We start from the raw sequence: 19,316 nt of genomic DNA, 5'->3' as shown, positions 1-19,316 counted from the left end.
ATTATTAATATATTTTGGTATTTTATGAATAGTATTATTAGTGTAATGTATTAATATTAAAATTATTTAAAGTGTATTGATACTAATAATTATTATTATTATATTAAAATTGATATTATAATAATATTAAGAATCACAGTTAATAATTAATAATTAATAAATAATTAGTGTTAATGATTGATAATTAATATCAAGACATAATAATTAATATTGATAATAAAAATAGTAAATTTTCATATTTATTTATTTTTACTTAATAATCACTATTTATAGTCATAGTTAATGATAATAGTAATAGTTATTATCATAATTACCATTGAGAATGATTAATTATGTACTAATTATTATTATTATTATACTAAATTATTAAAGCTAAGTTACTAACTAATTAAGATTAAAAAGGGGGTGCAAAAACTAAGAAGTGTTGGTAACCTTAATTTCTCTGATTAGGGGAAGCCAGCTTCCGCTAATCTCCATACCATTGTCTCTGTTGAGATTATGTGGGTGTTTGATAATTTCAAGAGCTTCTCTGATCTTTCGCCTATGATGTTGTTCTTCCCTAGCGATAATTGAAGCGCTTTCCAAGCAGACATGGTGCTTAGTTTTTGAGGAGTGTTCTGCCAGGGCCGAAGTACGAGACCTTTCATTCTTAATATCAGCTCCATGTTCCTTGAGTCTAGTCTGCAAGGAGCGACCTGTTTCACCAATGTAGCTTTTTCCACATGAGCAATCTATTTTATAGACTCCTTTAAGTTGATGTTTATCAATACTATCCTTGACAGATCTCATACCTTGCCTAATAGTTCCAGGTGCTGAGAATTGTGTGCTTATGTTTTTCTTCCTTAGGATTTTAGCAATCTTATCTGTAACTCCATGAATATAAGGTAGAAAAACCCTACCACACTGAGGCTGATCACGGGCCTTAGGTTCATGAGATAACATCCTTTTCTCAGCTTTCTTTATTGCTCTTTTAATCTCATTTTCTTTGTAGCCTAAACTCTTAAAGGTTGAGACTAAATGCTTCTTTTCTTCATTCAGATGATCAACATCAGAAATTCGAAGGGCCCTGATAGCAAGAGTGTTTAGAACACCAAATTTTTGGGCTGGGTGATGGTGGGAATTAGCGTGGAGGTAGTTTTCTGTATGGGTTGACTTCCTAAAAACCTTATGCCCTAGGGAGCCATCATCTTTCCTGATGATGAGAATGTCTAAAAATGGGATGCTTATGTTTCTTCAAGTTCCATTGTAAATTTTATTTCTGAAGAGATGGAATTTAGGTGAATAAAAAACTTGTCAACCTCTGTTTTACCATGTGTCCATTTTATATTGGTATCATCAACAAATCGCTTCCACCATGCTGGCTTTAAAGGGTAAGATTCCAGGGCCTTCTTTTCAAAGTATTCCATGTATATGTTTGCCACGATTGGCAAAAGGGGGGATCCCATTGCCACTCTAGATGTCTGCTCATAATATATTCCTTGGAAGGTGAAAACAGTTGATCGCAGGAAAATTTCGGCCAGTCTTGCAGTTCTTGGATCAATAACATCTTTTATAACCTAAAATTAGCTCTTCTTCTATCAAGCATTCAAGTGGTCCTAATGATGGGTCTCGGTTGGGATTTGAAACGTTGGCAAAAAATGGTTCTTACTGTGGATTCTTCGGTAACTAAGTCAAAAGAAATAAACCACAGAGGTCTTAAATCCAGGGTTTTTTGTGGTTTTTAAAGAAAAACAGAGGAAGCATAGGTGAAGGGAGGATGAGCGGGGTAAAGGAAAAGGTGGAAATGACCATTAAGGGCCTCCTTTGAGCATAACCAACACAACCAAGCTTATCTCTGATCCTCAAAAACCATAGTTATATAGCAAAGCTAACACAACTTTTGAAAGATGTACGACCTGATGAGAAGAATAAAACAGGAACAAGGAAGTCACATAGAAGTGAAGGAAATTTTTCCTTGCTAGCAAATGATTTTACTGAACCTTCCACATACAAAGAAGCAGTAAAACATAAGGAATGGCAATAGGCTATGATTGAAGAATATCGAGCAATAATTGATAACAACACTTGGAAACTTGTTGATTTTCCTCAAAATGTTAAACCCATAGGATGCAAATGGGTTTATAGAATTAAATACAACCAAAATGGAGAACTTGAAAAGTATAAAGCAAGACTTATGGCTAAAGGTTTTGTGTAGCAAGAAGGCATCGATTATGAGGAAACTTTTTCTCTTACAGCTAAATGGAGCACCATCCGATTAATACTTGCATTGGCCACTCAAAAAGGATGGAAAGTTCATCAAATGGATGTAAAAAGTGCTTTTCTCAATGGGGATTTATAGGAAGAAGTATATATGATACAACCACCAAGTTTTGAAATTTAAGGGTAGGAACATAAAGTCTGCAAATTGATCAAGGCTGTATATGGGTTAAAACAAGCTCCCCGAGATTGGTATGCAAAAATGGATGAATACCTTAGGAAAGTTGGTTTTCAACGAAGTGAATCTGATGATACTTTGTATGTGTGACAACAGGGTAAATATCTGGTGATTCTTGTTATGTATGTAGATGATTTGATCATTACTGGAAACAATGATGATCATATTGCACAGGTGAAAACAGAGTTACATGCAGGTTTTAAGATGACAGATTTGGGATTACTTCACTACTATCTTGGAGTTGAAGTCTTCCAACGTCCACATCATATTTTCATTTCTCAGAGTAAGTATGCAGCAGAGGTTCTTCAGCGATTTGGAATGCAGGATTGCAAGCCCGTTCTTACCCCCATGGAGAAAAACTTGAAACTTTCAAAATTTGAAGGGGGGAAAATGGTGGACAACACTACTTATAGACAATTGATTGGCAGCTTGATTTATTTGACAAACACTCACCCTGATCTATCTTATGCATTCAGTATTATTTCACATTTTATGTAGGAACCATGAGACAACCACTTGAATGCTACCAAAAGAGTTCTTTGATATATCCAAGGAACAAAAGGTTTTGGTCTTCTTTACAAAAAGACTAAAAACGTTGTACTTAGTGGATTTTCAGATGCCGACTTTGCTCGAAGTATTGATGATCGACCATCAACATCAAGTTATTTAATGAGCATGGGGTCAGCAGCAATGTCTTGGAGTTGTAAGAAACACGCTATAGTGGCCACTTCTTCAGCAGAAGTAGAGTACATTTCAGCATGGGAAGCAGCATGTGAAATTGTTTGGTTGCGCAGAATTTTGCAGGACTAGGACATTTCTCAGGAAGAAGCTATGTCATTGTTCATTGACAGCCAATCAGCCATTAAGCTTGCCAAGGACCCAGATTTTCATTCAAAGACAAAGCATGTGGACACCAAGTATCATCATATCAGATCTCTCATTGCCAGGGATGTCCTCAAGCCAATTTATTGTCTTTCAGAAGATAAAATCTCCCACATTTTGACGAAACCTCTTGGCAGAATAAAATTTACTAAGTTCATGGATGAACATGGTATCTGTTGTAATGTATCTTTGGATCATAGGGGGGAATGTTAGATGATCCAAAAATAAATATTATCATAGATTATAAAGTTAGAATAAAATAATTATTCATTTAATTTTTAAATTAATAATTATTAATCTAGAATATTTAATTATTAAACGTAGACATGTAGAATTACAATATTGTTGTAAAAATATATGACTCTACAAATGCGTGGTATCTTAGGCTCTAATTTAGGAGAATTGTTAGTAAGTTGTTTAAATAGTTTTTATTGTAAATGGACACTTGTTATTTTATAAGTGATCCATAATTAGAGGTAGTTAGGACATTGAGCTTATGAATAGCTCATTGCAAGAGTGTTTTTTTATTTGGGTGTAAACTCTTGCAAAATTTCAGATGTAATTTATTTTCTTATTAATAAAATTACATGTTTGAGGACACTTCTACATTAAATTCTTCAGAACTTAACTGTGTTGGTGCTTTTTTTTCAACCTTTGCACAGACAGAAGTTGATTCAAATAAATCATCAAACTTATCTGTCTCATTTGTGAATTACTTAAGTTTTTCATGTGCAGTGACATTCTTGGCAATATCATTATGATCATATTGTTTATTGGGGACAATTGGGAAATTTAGACATTGAATTTTCTCAATCTCAAGATTAGCATGTCTGAAATTGTCAAGAGTATAAACACCACATTGAATAGGAAAGGTAAGCCACATTTCCTTTTTATCATCTTTCAAAACCTTTGAAAGGCCATTCCCTACATTCTGGTAGGCTACCTCTCGAGTGAAGAGCTTATCGGGAACATAGAGGGGCAACACATGAGGTTTTCCAAGAATGTCGAAGATCCAAGTATAAGTGAAGGATTCTTCTCCAAACCATCTTCCAATTGGTAATAAATTATTATTGGCTTCAGGTGAAACCCTAGGATCCTTCTCTCTAAAGATGCTTTGGTGGATGGGAAGCATAAATCCATGGATTTTTTTGCAGAAATGAGGTTGGTATTTAGATTCCCAAAGTATGTTATGATAGATATGGATAAGCGTAGGGTATTTTATGGTCCATTTCCATCCCATGGATGTAAAATTGGAGGTGAAATAGATAACATCCCTTATATAGGCTCTCATATAGAAAGGGGGAACAAGGTTTTGGAAAAAAAAAAAATTTCTCTTATAATTTAGGATTTGAGTGGGTAAAATGTGAGATAATATTTTTACCCAATCCATAATATAACCATAGATAATTAGTGATACCCACTGGTCTCATGATTTATGGTTATTAGAGTAACCATATATTCTACACATCATAACAACTATATAACAATATGGCCAGACAAGGGAAGCAATAACATACATACCCTTATCCTCATGCTTGTGTTTGTTGGGATCCCTTCTCCATTCTTTGATGACCTCTGACTGATCCTCATGTTCATTCATGAATTTTTCTACAAATTTCTTGTCATATTTTTTCTTAGGCTATGGCAGATGATACATCTTGCTCAAATCATTGTTGGTAAATGACCCAATAACTATGTTCCTCTTAGTCATGAAATTCCTATCTGCAATATTCATATGGTCGATAACCCATTTAACCATATCTATATAGGGCATGATGTTGGGTTAGGTTGCAATCCTATGCATGAATGACTTGGTAGCATCATTGTAAGTAGTTTCAGAAATAGGGGTAGAATCATTAGATGTGGTTGCTTTCTCTGTCACCCTGGGTTCTTCATATTCAAAGAGTTTATAAATGGCTTCCCAAGAAGAGTTTCTAGAATCAAGAGTGCAGGTTGTATCCAAGAATAATGCAATCATTTCAGTAGCTTTAGGTGAAGGAGCGATCGGTTGTTGTTGAACAATAGGTTTCTTCATTGGATTAGTTTCCCTAGACATTTCTTCTGAGCTTTGCATATTGGGACTGTTATGAAAGGAAAACACTGGAATAAGTGGAGACTTCCTTAACTGAATAATTCTTTAGATAGAATAACCAATTTCATATCAATTTATGTCTTTATGAGCAAAACCTAGTGATATCGAGCCACAATAATGAAATCGTTTAGAACTTCGAAATCATAAATTCATTAGATTTTTTCATTAAATAATAAAATGTGGGTTTACATGGGATTTTGTACACGTCAATATATCAAAGGATTATTTTAGAGAAACCTTATGGTTGTATCTTTAAAACATGCAATAAACTTACCTTACGATAGGCTTTTATTAATAGAATGTAACTGCTAAAAATATCAGCAGGAAGGGATATCATAGGTCTTGTATCAGAGATTTGATATAAGGGTTTGAAAGAAGTGACAGTCGATAGGAAAGTCCAATATGGATAGGAAGGTTTTATCATAGGATTGGAGGATTGGGAATTTCAAGGATTGGTGATATTGGGATCTCAAAGTATCGGAGATGTCATATATCAGATGATAGCTGGAAAGAGATATAGAAGGATTGGAGGATCGAGATATCAAAGAATTTTGAGTGATGCTTATATGAAAAGTTCTTATATTCCTAGGATTTGATAATGTTACATGCAAATCCTGTGGGGTCAGGCCTTTTATTATTATATTCACAAAGAAGTGCTTTATTACTTTTAGACTTAAAATATTTGAAAACTTTAATCGGGGAGGGATTTATCGCAACTTATCCTATGGGACATGTTACAATATTTAAAATATTCCAATAAAGTTCTTATCATAATATATTTTAAACAAAATCCTATGGGTATCTTATTTATGAATATGTATTATGGGCCTAAGCTAAAATAAGGGAGATTTCTCATTTTGTCAAGTTTTTTAGTGACAAAAACTAATATTGTCTTATTTTATTAAAACTAAGGGATTTTATCCTAAATTAAAAGTGTTATAGACATTTTTGGGCACTGCAACCCCAAGCATAAAATGTCCATAAACCAAGGGCTCCTAAGTCCCTAAAAGTGTTGTTCTAACTCCTAAAGGAACAAGGTCAATTGATTACAACTTCTCCCAGAATTTCTCCATGAAAAACTGGTCAAAACTGGTCAAAACAGGATCATTTCACCTATTCCATAGGCAAAGTGCGTTGAATCTCACCTAAGTACACTCTATGGGTGCATTGCATTTCAAAAAGCCCTTCTATGGGGTGCGATGGGCGAGAAGTGACAAATGGCAGTGTCAATCCACGAGGTGGAGAGGCATGGAATCTTCCAAAAACTTCTCCTGTGACACTTGCCTCTCTGAATTCGACCAAGGATGAGTAAGAGATCATAAATCTCCAAGTGGAAGCAAGAACTATCAGAGGGAAGACACTAATCAAATCACAAGCTGACTCATCTCCCTTACAGATATCTATATATGGATCCCTCATCCCAGAGATCCAGACGAGAAATTTTGCATCTTGTAAGGAATTGCTGTTAGTTTCTTGAGACAACATCATAGTGTTGGGTGATATAAGCTTTGTATGAGGTGAAGAAGGGCTTACTTGCTGAGAGGATGATGCTGGGTCAGAACAACTGGTTGTAACTCCCTTGGCTCTTTCTTGATTATCAATAAAATCTATTCAAGTTTTCCTCCATACTCTTGTGTTGTTTATGTTTTATGCATTTGTATGGCCAATTTACATCTAATCCTAAATTTTTTATGATAATAGATCCATGTTCTTGTATATTGATATGCTACTTTGATTCTACAGGTACTCTGTGAAGCTAGGTGTACAAGGAAGCAAGTGGCAAAGGACTATCAGAAGAGAGAGGAATCGAACTAGGAGCCAAGCGCAAGACAGTGGTTGGTCTCCTCTATTCTTCTCTCATCTATCTTTCATAAAGGAAAAACGAAAGTAGCTTTACTTTGTTTGTTTCTAAGGTAGCTACCACACCTTAGTGGGATAAGTAGTTCTGTATAGACACTTTTCCCTGTAGCAAAATGGCGACTCCGTTGGGGAGCGACTAGGTTGTTTGTTTATCTACCTTGCTGTTTACTTTATAAACTTACAGACGGAGCCTGAAGTTGAGCTAGGTAGCTTTCGAACTGCATTTTCTATGCAAATGCAAAGTAGATAAATGCCGCTTCAGTCAATCTCCGGGTTTTTTTTTATGAATTAAACAATTGATTTACAAACTCTCTAATTGCCCTTGTGGTGGCTCTAGTAACCTCCTTAGATCTACCCCTGTTGTTGATTTACTGATTACCACTTGCTCGGCCAAAATCCCTGAACTGAACTGCAAACTGTGACCCAGAACCCAAACAAAGTCTTGTCCCTGGCCCAGCGCAATCTCTGTTCTGTGAATCTGAACTTCAGCGCACTTCCCGAGTGTAGTAGGTGCGCTGCATTTCAAATTCACTGTGTTATAGGTGCGCTGATCAGACTAGACATTGTTCCTGAATGTTGGTTTATGTTCATTCTTTTCAGTTCTATTCATGAGTTTTGCTGCCTGTAATCAGTATATCTCTGTTTGAAACCCCTTTCCTTGCTGATATTCTGCCTCCATTGTGCAAAGAACTGTAAATGTTTTTGTGTATTTTTTGAGTCATTTTCAGTTCTCCTTTGCCAAAAGTAACGTAATTGTACTGTCGTTTCTTGATTTGAAAGTGTTGCAAGTGTCGTTTTCAGTCATAGGAGAGAGTTTGGTTGCTCTTGATAGTCGATTACCCTGTTATTATTGTATTTGGTTTGAATTTGTAGTTTTTCTAGTGTCGAAAGCAACTATTCATTTCCAAATCGTAAAGTGTTGTGATTGTATTCATTTTTGATTTTGAAAAGAAACTTGTTAGCAGTTGTTGCTTGAAAAGTAATTCAGATTTGTGCATTAGCTTTCTTTTTATCATTCACATATTAAGACGGCTAAAAACAAATACATGCATGTGCATTTGCATTTAGACTGTTTGATTGGTTTGATTTAGGACAATGCATATAGTGTGTGCTCTTTGCTCTTTGTTGAAAGAATTATGTCTTTCTTTCCTTAGTAGCTAGGATTTTCATTGCACAAAGAAGATAAAAGACTGTTTATCATCTTAGATTGCATTTTAGGAATTGTACATCTACGTCACGCGGTGAACCTGAAAGGAAAATTTCTTAAGCAAGATCAACTATAAAATAAATTTAATGAATCTAACAACGCTTTGGAACCTAACGCACAACATCTAGAAGTCTAGGCTAGAGACATATTCCCACATCGTAAAGCCTGGTAACTGTTGTTCTCACTGATGGTTGGGTGATTCCTCCACTTTGAGACGATAAGTGACAGTATGGACTTGTGCTCCCACGTACCTTCGAGTATATTTTGGGAGACCACAATAGGCTTAATCCTTTATCCATAGGAAGCCGTGTCTGCCGCCCTATCGATCGCAATGCACTAAACACAACATTCAGGAAGATTGACTGTCGTACCGTAAAAAGTATTATGCAGTTTTGTGATTGGTTTGGTAATCCCTCTGCCTAGATTACCAGAGCAGTCCCTTTCGTTCCTTTTCAGACTCCTTAATAGAAAAGGTCCATCTGAGCACTTGTCACTTCAGGCTCATTAAAAATCGAAGGCGACTAGAGTCATCTTTTGTTTTTTCTCGACTCTTTAAAATTGAAAAAACAAGTTGTGTCAAAGTGTCTAAAATTTATTTTAAATGGAATAATCATCACCCTTTCCTACGTTGATCTTAGGTTGAGAAAATGGAATCCACCAACCAAGGAATTCCCCTTGGAGGAAATCTTAGTCCCTTCTCCTCTTGGGGAGATGTTGGTGCACCCCATATGGCCACATTGTCACTTCTAGGATTGACAATCGGTCTACCTGTATGGCTCTTCTCAACCTCTATCGTTCAGAACACCGCAATCCCTGAACAATCGAGTCAGCAACTAGACGAATCCAGAGTTACCCCCCAACCCTCTACTTCCTCCAATTCTTCCTCTCCTCCTTCCTCTTCGCTTGATGGGGCTGGTAAAGCCAAAAATCAAGTATCTGAGAAGAAGAAGGAAAAGAAGAAGAAAGAGAAGAAGAAGAAGGAGCCAAAAGTGAAAAGGGGCAACCAAGCATCGTCTAGCAAAAATCCACACACTGCACTGACCAGGCCTAAATCGCCATGTGTCATTTGCAAAGGAGACCACTATCATAGAGATTTTCCATGCATCCCTCAGATCTTAATGGACCGGTCTCCTCGTTTGCACAACCCGGTGTCATCAACCTCTGATGATCATGTTGAAAACACACCGTCGACTAGTGAAAGTGAAGCCCCAGGACAAAAAGGAAAATATAGATTTCCTTGTAAACTGTGCGAAGGCGATCATGCCGTCCACCGTTGTCCCTTCTTAGACGAGGCTAAAAGAGTTTTGGACGATCGTCCGGTTTCACCGTTACGACTTCCTCCTGGATATAAAAACTCTTACCGAGTCTGTCACTAGTTGAAAATCTGGCTGACCCACCCAAGTGATCGGCTGAAGCATCTATCATTGAAGACAAACCATCTGAACCCATACCTGATGAAAGTCAAAAGGTCGAGGCGGCAGTTGACCCGGTCTTGCCTTCAGAGGCTCCATCTTTAGATGATACAGTCACCTAAGAGAACAAGGATGACACCATCCAAATTATTTTCGTAAGCACAGACTTCGATGAACATGGGGGCAATTTACCCATTCCTTTACTGCAGGAAGGAAGTTCGTCAGAGTCATACCCAGCCATCTATTTGGTCCCACCTCCAAGCAACCTAGTTGTTTCTTTCGACTGGAATCAACTAGGGAGACCCTGTTTACCGGCTAGTATACCATTCCGAATTATTGTTCAAATATATAGAATGGTTATGGTGGGTACCATCATAGATGAAGGGGCTTCTGTGAGTATCCTTTCCTCGACTGCTTGGAAAGCGCTTGGTTCGCCATCGCTTTTTCCTGAGATGAGAAATCTAACAGGCTTTGACAAAGGAACCAGTCGACCGTTAGGGATCCTTCCCAATGTGCCCATAACATTGAGAGGGAAAACCGTTCATATGAACGTAATGGTAGTCCAAGGACCCCTGGATTATAATCTACTCCTTGGACGAGACTATATTTATTGCATGGGAGCCATTATCTCATCACTCTTTAGAGTGATGTGTTTTCCACACGAAGGAAGAGTGCTCAAGCTCGTAGACCAGCTTTCATTTCCCGGATCACACATAGCAAATAGTCATATACCAACCCTGAATGGTCTTTTCACACAAGGAATGTCTCATCAATCACCAGTCTGTCCACCTGATGAGAGCGAGTGATTCGGGGGACATGACTGAAACCCAGGGGGCATGCACCCTGGTTTGCTTCGGCAGGAAAACTTCGGGTATAGGGTAGGTTTCCACAAGAGATATATGACTAATCTGTACTCCCATCCGTGATTGGAAGAGGGGGTTAGACTGGAACAAGATTTCCTCGTCAAAGTTATGTGAGTGGATTGTCTCACCTTTGTCTATTTCGATAGACATCGCCGAAGAAGTGTTTTGTTTGCGGTGTGAATAGAACAATCTTTGGTAACCTGAAAGAGGTAGACCTTTCCTGGTAAAAAAAATGTTTTGTTGGTAGAATGAAAGGTGACCTTGAAGCTTTATTTTATACCTGGAAGCATGCAAACCTTTTGGCATGCAAGCGAAGAGCGACCATTTATTTTTTTAAATTTGTAGGTCCTCTAACCCTTTAAACTCGTAGGATTGGTCGTTTCCTAACTTGCATAAAGAAAGGACATGGGGAAAAACTCAAAAAATTGTCGTTTTCATATATGAGACATTCTTATTATACGACTAGATTAATCGAGCAGTTTTAGCACATAGTTCAAGCTCGTTAAAAGATAAACATAAGTCATGAGCAAATGTTTCTCCCTGCGTTTAAGCTCATTAAAAAATGAACTATTTCCCGGTAAATAACCATCGTGAATGTAGTACTTCGGCCTTTAAAGCCTTGGTCGTGTTCTCATCATCACCTCCACTCTGTATTGGCCGATCATTCACCTCCATTTGATTGTTTACCCATTTTGAGGAACAGCTGCGAAGAGTGATCCGCTAGCCATCCTTGTAACACTGTCGTGATTGGAAAATTCCAAACCTTACTTGGAATCAGCTGTTACCCAATTTTATCACTCGTTCCTCAAAAAAACGAGTCTCCTTTAAGCTCTTTCCAACTGACTCGTAAAATATGAAAAGATTGCCGAGCCATTGGCCTCTCCAGCTCGTTAAAGGGACCGAAAGTGCTATCCCTCCTTTAGATTTTAATCTTTTTGGACCTGAGGGATTATTACACAAAAGACCGAGTGCCTGTTTTATTCGGCTCGTTAAAAGTATCGAAAATTCATCCCTTCTATATTGTTTTATACTTTTTCGGACTTAAGGGATTAGATGACGAAAAAGGAATTTTGGAGTTTCCTTTACGTCCCTTTTCAGACTCTCTAAAATTGAAAAGGACCGAGTTATCTTTGTTGTTGAACTCGTTAAAACCTAATAGCGACAAACTTGTCCATAGCAGACAAGAACGAGTTTCACTATCGCTAGGCTCGTTAAAACATAGCGATGGGTTTGCCCGAAGGGAAAATTATAGAACAAGCATATGTTATCCTACTCAAGCTTGACAAAAATAAAGAGGTACTGGTCAGCAACGACTGGGGAAAAATTGGGAAGAAAACTTGAAGAAACTTTGTTGGTAGCAAGTCGCTCTTGAACATGACACTTTCACTCCACATCCAAGTCGGGTTGGGTTGTTTCATTCACCGGTCACATCACCATGGTCCCATCACACCATCCACATTTGGGGTTAATGCTACCAATCCATCACGTCAATGTCGCCGATATGTTCAAGAGAAGTCATTCAGAGAATTCACCTGTGTCTCACCTGCTACAATACATTTACACTCCATTCTTTCATGACTGCCACCCTGAGCCTTATATCACCAGATCGTTTTCACCTCCATTAAAATCATTTGCTCCATTCCATGTCATTGATGTGGGATTCATTAAGGCCCTCCTATGATGGATCGCTTCTTGTCGACATCAGCTCATTATCCAAGAAGTCGATCTAGGAACACCCCTTTCAGTACTTTGAAGCTTGTATGCATCAAAGGAAAGTTTCTCACTTTCGGTGACAGGTTTACATCAATGGCCTTCGACCAAAATATTTTGCGTGGTGTTCGATGCCAAGTCCTTTATTCACACCACGTGAATTGTAGTGCAGTACCTTGAGGGTCATTATCATTATCGGTGACTCCTCTCGTGCCTGTTAACAACTTACATCATTGGCTAGTAATTAGGTGATGTCTTTCCATGTTCGACTCCAGAACATCTCTCACATGGATAGACTTGTACTTCGAGTGAAGATCAAATGAGATTGAAGACCCCAGATCTAGTTTCATCCATCTAGGCTCCAATATATATTCAGGGAAATAAAGACATCAAATGTACATCATTGTTGCACAGATAATCATCCAATCAAAGGGATGATGGCCCTACCAGAATCATCAGTCTACACTCAGACGATTGTCTGTCCTATGTACATGAAAATGAATTTATAAAGCTCAGCATGGGAATGCCCGCCTCAGCTAGATCATGAAAAATTATGAAGATAATGTATTGTATTGTATCTTATTACGGGTCTCCTCCCAGCTTGAAAGAACTTCGGATCCTCATGATAAAGAATTTCACCCGACATCAAAAGGATTAACAACCTCATGCTTTAGGGGGCAACTGTTATAGACATTTTTGGGCACTGCAACCCCAAGCATAAAATTTCCATAAACCAAGGGCTCCTAAGTCCCTAAAAGTGTTGTTCTAACCCCTAAAGGAACAAGGTCAACTGATTACAGCTTCTCCCAGAAGTTTTCCATGAAAAACTGCTCAAAACTGGTCAAAACAGGATCATTTCACCTGCTCCATAGGCAAAGTGCGTTGCATGTCACTTAAGTACACTCTGTGGGTGCGTTGCATTTCAAAAAACCCTTCTATGGGGTGCGATGGGCGAGAAGTGACAAATGGCAGTGTCAATCCGCGAGGTGGAAAGGCATGGAATCTTCCAGAAACTTCTCCCGTGACACTTGCCTCTCTAAATTCGACCAAGGATGAGTAAGAGATCATCAATCTCCAAGTGGAAGCAAGAACTATCAGAGGGAAGACACTAATCAAATCACAAGCTGACTCATATCCCTTACAGATATCTATATATGGGTCCCTCATCCCAGAGATCCAGAGGGGGAATTTTGCATCTTGTAAGGAATTGTTGTTAGTTTCTTGAGGAAACATCATAGTGTTGGGTGATCTAAGTTTTGTATGAGGTGAAGAAGGGCTTACTTGCTGAGAGGATGATGCTAGGTCAGAACAACTGGTTGTAACTCCCTTGGCTCTTTCTTGATTATCAATAAAATCTATTCAAGTTTTCCTCCATACTTGTGTGTTTTTTATGTTTTATGCATTTGTATGGTCAATTTACATCTGATCCTAAATTTTTTATGATAATAGATCCATGTTCTTGTATAGTGTTATGCTACTTTGATTCTACAAGTACTCTGTGAAGCTGGGTGTACAAGGAAGAAAGTGGCAAAGGACTATTAGAAGAGAGAGGAATCAAACTAGGAGCCAAGCGCAAGACAGAGGTTGGTCTCCTCCATTCTTCTCTCATCTATCTTTCATAAAGGAAAAACGAAAGTAGCTTTACTTTGTTTGTTTCTAAGGTAGCTACCACACCTTAGTGGGATAAGCAGTTCTATATAGACACTTTTCCCTGTAACAAAAAGGGTCCCCATTATTTATTAGTTCTACTATTAACTGTAATGGGGGGGTTGTTGAGTAGTACAACAAAACCTTGGGTTGATAATTTAAGTTGAGAAGTCTTGAGAGTTGCAACATCCTTGATGAAATACCAAGGCCCATCACTTTTTGGTGTCGTTATCAGGGACATGTCCAATTAGGTGTTGTTTCTACTTAAAATTTTCTTGTTTTTCTTATATTTTACACTAGTGCTATTGGTTTGAAAGCTTTGAATAAAAATAGAGACAAAAATGAAAAAAAAATAGAGTTAGTTATTTCATACCTCATAAGAGTAGGGATAGTCAAGGAAAATTCCTACCAAAAACCCCCACCCCTTCAAGCATCTAACCTTCATTCTTCTTTGGAGATTATGAGCTTCCCTTTCTATCTACATGGGAGTTAGAAATCCCTCTAGGTGAGGAACCTAAAATTTTTCAGGAACCGATAGGAGAAGAAGTGCCCACCTTGCCTACCCACACCATGGTTGAAAAAAACAAAATGAGATTATTCCTATTAGAGAAACCAATGGGGAGGCCAGAATGAAGAATATAAGTCATGTTGCCCTTCCACATTTCCATGGCCTAACCTCTGAAGACCATAGCACCTTCATGTTTGAATTTTCTATTGTTTGTAGGAACTATGACTCTACCTCGAATGAGCAGAAGCTTAAGTTGTTTCCATCTACCTCAAAGACAAAGCCTTGTGTTGGTTTATGGCTTTGTCTAGAGGAAGCATCACTACCTAGGTACAAATGAAGCAAGCCTTTAATGAGAACTACATGGATTATTTTAGGTTAAAATAAATAAAGGAGGAAATATTTATGATGACCCTAGGACCAGATGAATCTTTAGAGGACTATGAGGAAAGGTTCTAACTCAATTATAAGAGAGCTAACTATACCCTTGAACCTAAGCCAGTCAAGATGGTTCTTCTTCGAGGGATCAAGGTGGATGTAATGAACACCCTGAACATGCTATCTGGAAGATACATATATCAATTGCCTTATGATGACATCAAGACAATATTAATAAATCACTCTAGGGCTCCTAGGAAAAAGGGGAGGGCTAGCCAAGGCTTGGCTAGTTCATTTCCCTCTGCATCATCCATAAAACATGAGATAGGATGTATGTTGGAGGATTTCAAGAGTGAAATGTTGCATACCTTTTTCCTACATATGGATATTATGTAGATCAAAAGGAAGTAAGAGGAAGTAGAAAGAGCACTAGCTATCTCTTACCCTAGATTCACTAAGACAAATCCTAGGAATGAGTGCCCATTGAATATTATAGAAGTATGCTCTGTCTATGAGGAAAAACATGCAACACAAAAGTTTCCTTTTCTTTCAAGCCTAAAATTTGTATACCAAGGGGTAGAATGTGGTTTTGAACAACTCTACTTCATTAACCAAAGGAGGCCTCAAGGCCCTCATCCATACCAATAGGGCATACAAGGTGCACCATATCCTCCTTACAATATAAAAGGATAATGCACCTTTCTAGCCTTGGTACCCTTCCACTCATCCATCATTTCCCATACTTCCTCCTTGGCCTTATGCCCCTCAATATCCTCATCAACCTATGAACCCTCATTTCTAGCCATATCCACCTAAGCCTCCTCTGTACACAACTCTTCACAAGGGTGGAGGCCTAAAAGAAACTAACCTCCTGCTTTAATTCCTCCACCTCAACCTCAATCACATCTCTCTCACCATAACCCACCTAAGAAACCTCAACTTCCTGCTCAACCTAATCTGAAACCGAACAATAAGCAAGCATAATGGGTGTACAATGGGGAGGTGTCCTATATTGCTTATGCGATGGAAATCCAAGAGAAAAACCTTGAGAGATGTAGTTCATTGTCTCTTTCTTCCTATTTCACATCCTGTTTTGAGAATATTTATGCCTAGAATTATTTATTAGACTCCATTTTGAACTCGGCCCTTAAGCATACTTGAAGATTCATGGTTTTTATTTTATGCCTTGATATTTCTTGATACTTCTATTGATGTCTCTCTTTAAACAAATTTATTTATATTTACCTTGGCTCTTGATGATCGTTTTAGTGATTTGGTTCTGAGTGTCCTCTATTAATCTTCCCTTCCTTCTTAACTTGACACCTTAGTTCTGAAACCATGTAGAGAAATCTACGGCATAGCAATGAAGGTGATTTATCTTATTTTTAATAACTGCTTGTGATGTATTTTTACTTCTTTAGATTAGGTTTTCCTTTCATTTATTTTTTATTAGAGTTCTTATTCATCAAATAGTTACCTCTCATTCTTGGCAACTCAGCTTGAGAAGGAGACATACTTAAACCCAAAAACTTGGTTACTGATAATAACTGTAACTTTGTGATTCTGCTACAATAGATGACCCTCTATCATTCTCGCACCTCTAAATAGGTTTAGCTCAAAACATAATTTAGAACATTGTTATATTCCTCCTCTTCTCTACTAAGGATTTCAACCACCCTTTTTCTCTTTTGTTGTCTTCTTATTTGATTTTCCTTGTTGATGATAACCAAAAGACAGTTTGAATCATATGCCTCTCTTTTCCTTCTCTACCCCTCGCTAATTTTAGAGTTTCTTGTGTGTGACTGATGCCCTAACAAATTAGGCCAAGGTCTCCTTTTATAGTATTCATGTCACTTCCTTTTGAGCTGACTTGTTGTTGTCGAGAGGTTGACTTGTTGTTAGCATTTTGACTTGGTCTTTAAGGGTCATTTGACTCTATTTGACTCAAACAAAAATATTCTATGAAATATGTAGCATTCCTAAACGAGTCTTTATGGAAATGAATCAATGATTTATGAGGTTACCAAGAGCTACATTGTCCTATGATGACTGCTACCAGTATGTATACTTTTACTTTAATTATGAGCTCTTACATCAATTTTTATGCTTACCATGATGCCTTCTTACTAAGTTTCATTCAACCATGGAAAAGGTATTTCATCGTTTACTTTTTCCTTGCTATTCATCTATATTACGAATAGATTCAAAGGGTCTGTAGATTTCTCTTTTTTCATCATGCCTTTCAATGGATCATCCTGTCCTTTTTTTTACTTCATGCACCTGGAATATTATTTTAGAAAGTAACCCAAGAAATGATACCAAAACATGATGTCAATTTACTTCTATATGGTTTTATGTAATCAAGAGGTCATTCCAGGGTTTCTTAAATTCAAACCTTAGATCATACTCTTTTCCCTTTATGTCATTCTAGAGTTTATCCCATTCCCTAGAAATCTAACAAACCTTAGAAATCATATCATAGGGAACAAATACTTTAAGATTAGGGTTTCTAAATACTAGGGTTTCTTAAAATATAAACCCATAACTTCAACCCTTAAAAATAAAATTAGTATACATGCCTCATGGAGACCTACCTGTAGTGCTTAGTATTTTGGCTTCCATGATCCTTTACAATGGTATTGTACTTGTAATTGATCATTTTCCATTTTCATGACCTTATTTCAATGAGTCTTCAATGATATTTTCATTCTTCTAATGGGATTTGCTTGTTCATGTGTTCCTTCAAGTTATAGTATGACTTCTTATGGAACTTCTTTGCCACATAATATCAACATGGATATTTTTCTACCTATTTAGTTCCATCACCTTTTTCATTAGTAACATGCCAAAATGGGTCTTTATGACAATGAATTAATGACCAATCCTAAGAGCTCACAATGGGAGCTTGATCTAGAATACAATTCCTTGAGCATGAAACCCATGCCTCAAGCATAAAAAAACAAAAAAAAAATTACTTCTTTAGATAAAGTACATAAAATCGTGATTACATATGTCATTATGAAGACCAAACCTAGTTACATATTTCAACATTATTCATCTATTATTCCCTCTTATTATTTATATTTGTACCTTGCAAGATGTTTCTCAGGTGACTCCAACAAGTATACAATCTATTGGTATTGAGGGTGATGTTATGCCCTCTACACCTAGACTAGAACCCCATAGAATATCATCTATGTCAAATACTGATGTTCCTAGTATCCCTGTTGAGTTGCACATGCATGCCCATGTTAGGAGTATATCCCAATTAATAAATGATCGATAAAATGTGGGTTCATTCAGAATTCTACCACCAAGGCTGGAATAAGTTTCTTTGAGGAGTCTCATAGTTTCACAATCAAGAGTGTTAAGGCTCCTACCAAATACTCCTGAAAATGTTCAAATCAAACAAGAAATAATTGAACAAATTCAGCTATCAGAAATACCATTGTTGGAGAGTGTAGGGCCTACCTCATATGAGTAGGTAAAATTATTTTAATTTTTTATAATTTCATTTGTTACATTTAGGGTAATTATTTTAGAAATGAAAATAGTTTCATATTTTGGTTGGGTTTTTAACAATTCCAAAATTTCATTGTAAATGTAGGAAATAAATGAAAAAGTGCCTAATGTACCTTTGAGGGCATCTACCTCAACCCCCAAGAATACAACATATCATTAGTAACTATAAAAGGAATGCAAGAAGTTACAATCTTACTCACCTCAGAAGGAAATGTCTTGAAGGATGAAATGGGGTTAAAAATTTATCACTTTATTTTTCATCGTGCAGAACAATTATTTGGTAACGTCGTCAAAATGGATTTGAGGAAGCAAACCAATGCTAAACAAGAAGACATATTTAAAGATATCATAATAGAACTTGGTAATCCTAATTTTGATAAGGAAATTATTCTAGATATTGCACGTAAATACATTCACTCAAAAAGAGACAATTTAAGGTCAAAGTTGACAAAAGACTTGATGTATCCATGTCCAGCTTGGATCACAGACCAAGTGACATGCGATGAACTTATGAAAGATGCCAAGTTTAATAAGAAGGTCCACAATAATCCAAACTATATGCCATCTACACAAGGATGAGGTAAGAGATGTCTTCGAAATACAACAAAAGCAACCCAAGCTAGGGTGTCAAGAATTGGATCTCATAAATTAGGCTATGGTGGATATAATAGCATTTGTGGTGGCATGGTAAGTGAATATTTTCATCTATTAGGTTTTCTATTTTAGGGAAAATAAACATGGTAACGTTGAGTTAATTGTATCTTATTAGTCATGAGACCTTATAAATGTGATCTTTGTTAATAT

Source organism: Pinus tabuliformis, chromosome 4_2 (genome assembly GCF_031772625.1).
Source record: "Pinus tabuliformis cultivar Carrire ecotype Pingquan chromosome 4_2, CPIR1, whole genome shotgun sequence".
Lineage (NCBI taxonomy): Eukaryota > Viridiplantae > Streptophyta > Pinopsida > Pinales > Pinaceae > Pinus > Pinus tabuliformis.
The sequence above is the reverse complement of the archived record's forward strand: the minus strand, read 5'-3'. Positions refer to the sequence as shown.